The sequence below is a fragment of the Crocodylus porosus genome, unplaced genomic scaffold (assembly GCF_001723895.1).
Source record: "Crocodylus porosus isolate Cpor-Errol unplaced genomic scaffold, CroPor_comp1, whole genome shotgun sequence".
Lineage (NCBI taxonomy): Eukaryota > Metazoa > Chordata > Crocodylia > Crocodylidae > Crocodylus > Crocodylus porosus.
This window is the reverse complement of record NW_017728906.1, coordinates 149,547,370-149,551,570: the sequence shown is the minus strand read 5'-3', so window position 1 is coordinate 149,551,570 and position 4,201 is coordinate 149,547,370. Positions and strand designations below refer to the sequence as shown.

Sequence of the window (4,201 nt, the reverse complement as noted above, 5' to 3'; positions counted from 1 at the left end):
TGAAGTCCCTTCCAACCCTAATTTTCTCTGATTCTTTGCTAGTGTGAATTAATTTGCTGGAGCCTGCCAGCATGGAACAGCTGGAATCTCCCCTATTAGCCCAGCTATAAGTATGCTGGTCATTTGCTTGTACTGTGTGGGTCCAGTCATTAATAAATGCTGTAACATTGCCATGGTAGTGTTAAAGTGATATTGTAGCCACAGTGGTCCAGAAATTATGTGAGAGGCAAGAACTTATTTTGGGTGATAGCTTTTATTGGACCAACTGCATGGTCACAATAAAGTTAGACAAGCTACAATAAAGTGTGTCTAACTTTATGCCAACAATACAGTTGGTTAGATGGAAAACATCATCCCAAATACATCCTTGCCTTTCCTATTGTTCATTTAAAGTAACTGGCTAAATGGTCTGCAATTAATTAGATGAGACTGTACAAGTGCAAGTCATGCACTTGGGATGGAATAATTACATGCACAAATATAGATCAGGGAATGACCAGCGAGGCTGCAGTACTGAAGAGATGGACCTGGGGGTTACAGTACACTATAAGCTGAATATGAGTCATCATTGTGCTTTTGTTGCAACAACAACAAAAAGGCTAACCACATCCTGGGATTTATTAACAGGAGTGTAATTTGCAAATCAAGGAAAGTGATTTTCCCACTGTTCAGCATTGGTGGGGCATCACCTGAAGTACTGTGTCCAGGTTTATGCCCCACACTTCAAGACTGTGGACAATTTGGAAAGAGCAATGTGGACAGAGCAACAAAATGATAAGAGGCCTGGAAGGCAAGACTTATCAGGAAAGCTGAAAGAACTAGGTTATTAAGTCTGGAAAAGAGATGACTGAGGGAGAATTTCATAACTGTCTTCAAATACCAGAAGAGTGACTACACAGAGAATGGAGATGGGCTTTTCTCTGTGGCCATATGGGACAGAACTTGAAGCAATGGCCTCAAGTTTCAGCAGGGGAAATTTAGGTTGGAGATTAGGAGGAATTTTCTGACTATGAGAGTGGCCAAGTACTGAAACAGGCTACCTAGAGAAATGGGATTCTCCATCCTTGGAAACTTTCAAGTGCAGATTAGATGGACACCTGGCTCGGATAGTTTAGCTTGGGACACTCCTGTCTTGAGCAGGGGGCTGGTCTAGATGAGCTCATGAGGCCCCTTCCCACCCTACTTTCCCATGAAGTGTATAACTTACTTATATGAGATTGTGGACTTATAAGATGTTTTTAGCTGAATTTTTTACTGGCCTGGTCAATTGAACTACAGCATACAGCAATGATATCCTTCCCAACCTTTATTTTGCTAGTTTAAAGAAATCAAGCTCTTCTAGTCATCACTCATAACATTCATTCCCCTGATCATCTTGCTGGCCCTTCTCTGCACCTGTTCCAGCATCAATTAATCTCTCCTGGACAAGGGTGATTGGTAAGATACAGTGTTTCACAAAAGATCTCACCAGTACCTTGCATCATGGCACCAATACTTTTCTTTTCCATACAAAAAATGCTTTTCTGAAGTATCCTATGATTGCATTTGACTTTTTCATAACTATTATATTAGCAGCTCATAATAATTCTTTAATCAGTTCATACTCCTACATCCCTCTCCACTGCAGTGATTTCCAACTGATGAGCTCCCACTTTATAGCAGACCTTGCATTTTGTATTATTGAATTTCATCCTATTCCTAGAGCTTCAGTCCTCAAAGTCAACCAGTTCTTTCAGTAAAATATTCTAGCTCTCCTTTGTATTTATAGCATCTCCTAAGGTTGTATCATCATCAGATTGTATCAGTACTCTCATATTTGTTATAAGTCTTATGAAGTCATTAATGCAAATATTGAACAAAAAACAGTCCCAAAATTGATCATTTAGGAACTTCACTAGTAAAATTCCTCTAGCCTGATACCTCATCTTTCCAGTTTAAAACTATCCATTGCCCTCTCCTTTTTAGCTAGTTCCTTACCTACTTTACAATTCATCTTTTAATCCTCTTTCTCTTCTAGTTTAACTAATAGTTTCCCCAGTGGTACCAGGAATGAAACATTTTACTCAAGTGCAGATGGTTTGGAGGCTCCTGGTCCTGGTCCTGGTCCTGAGCTAAAACTGCACCTTGCTAGGAGTGGATAGTCTGGTGGGGCTCCCAGTGGTGTGGGAGCCCCCCTGGAAATGCCAGATCAGTTACTACCCTGGTGAAAGGCAGATAGGGATGCCTTAACCCCAGCCCTCACCTTTGGGTGTGTTATATCAAACCATCTGATCCAGGGAAGGCCAGGCAGGCTTCAGGAAATGCCTGAGTCCGCTGGGGTGAGTGACCCCATGGGGCCAAGCATGCTTCATGAAGCACCTGAGTCAGGAATGGGGGACCCTGATCCCTGAGTGCAGGCAGGAGGTGTAGACCCAACTGAGGGACTTGATGGTCAATACTGGGGCCAGGACCAGAAGGGTTAAAAGGGCCAAGTGCTATCATTGATAAAGCAAAGAAGCTTGGGGTCCTGACTGGCCTGAGATGGGGCCAGGGCTTATAGGGAAGCTGGAGGTCCCATGGAAGAGGCCACAACTAATGGGTGAAGGAGACAGTTGCATCAACTGCCTGAGATGCCATCGGTGAGGTTTGGGCTGCAGAGTAGGGATGGAATGGAGCTGTGGATAGTCCCCTCCTCCCCCACACCAATATCGGGGTGTGTAATGGGCAGCCTCCTGCCTCATTAACACCTCAGTTGTGTTCCATCAAGATATGGCAGGTGAGATGGATGTGTGGTGTGCCCAAAAGCAGGCAGGGGAAACTAGCACTGTGGCTAGTCTGGGAGCCCCACTCTGCCACAGTTACCCAGAGAGATGATAGAATCTCCATCCTTTAAGGTTTTTAAGACCTAGCTAGACAAAGCCTTTGCTGGGATGATCTAGTTGGACGGTCCTGCTTTGAGCAGGGGTTTGGACTAGATGACCTCCTTGGGTTCCTTCCAACCCTACTTCCTATGATTCTACTGTCAATCTTACTATGTACATTTTCCGCTTTTCTATACAAACCTTTCATAGAGCAGCAAGAATAAGAAATAAAGTAGAATAAAATAGTGTAAGAGAACAAAAGAGTGTTTCTGAACCCAAGTTTAATTCCATTTTTCATTAGATTTCAAGCTGACGGTGCTCTTCTAAATCAAGGTCCCCTTGCCTCTCCCTAATGTGTAATCAATTAACTGGTAAAGAGTAACAGTTGGCACTCTTCAAGAAAAATGCACTAAACCAAACCAACTCTGAATAAGGGGTTTTAAATAGCCAGAGTTGTATTATAAGCCAAACAACAGCATAAAGACAAGTTCTGTAGAGCTTGTAACTTATTTGTGTTTTGACAGTGGGAATATGATAAGTATTATACAAACTGCATTCTAGCTATTCATCAGTCCCTGGCTCTTCCATATTCCCTCTGATCTTCATATTGTCTTTAAAGATGTCATACGGACATGATGAGTCAATTTTGCAATCATTAATTTTTATACATCATGATCAGTAAAGTTACTAAAAACCTTATATTACAACAACCTTGGTTCTGCCTAATGGGTCAGTGAAGAAAGAATACTGTTTCTCTCCAACACTTTAAATGAGACAATTAATCTGAATCATCCAACATGTCTACCTCATTCTTGCTAACTACAGGCTTCTTTCTAAGTATCTTTTTTCTGGTGCCTAATGATCCTTGGCTTTCACTGCTGTTTCCTGAGTGTGCACTGTCAGCAGTTTTCTAAAATGTTTCTAACAATTTATTAAACTGTTATTTCTAGTGCTGTCCCCCTAGTCCATATGCTCATGGTGCTACTAATGACAGATGTAAAACATTTCCCCTGTCCTACCCTAAACATTCTCCTGCAAAATTAAGTTTTGATAAATGTGGATCAATGAAAAATGTCAAGTACTTAAAATCAAGTGACATCTTATTTGATTTTGTTGACTGATTATGTTGAATATGATTTAAGCTTCTGACCTAGTTTTATTTCTCTTGAATTAAGAAACAAAGGGAGGAACAACCGGCACCATACCTACAGGTTAGGGAACTCCCCTCTTGTCAGCACAGAGGGGACAAGATCTTGGGGTCATCACTGACTCCAAGATGAACATGGGCCGGCAGTGTGGAGAGGCAGTTAGGAAGGCCAACTGCACCTTGTCATGCATCCACAGATGCATCTCGAGCAGGT

At 42.0% G+C, this 4,201-nt stretch overlaps 1 long non-coding RNA gene across 1 annotated transcript in view; it reads left to right on the top strand.

Moving 5' to 3' along the window:
- The first annotated feature begins 270 nt into the window (after window positions 1-270).
- The window catches only part of LOC109306261, a 19,682-nt gene continuing 15,751 nt past the window's right edge, over window positions 271-4,201 (top strand). Inside the window, exon 1 of the long non-coding RNA XR_002099920.1 lies at window positions 271-283. This is a non-coding gene — a long non-coding RNA (uncharacterized LOC109306261). The remainder of the gene's footprint in view (window positions 284-4,201) is intronic.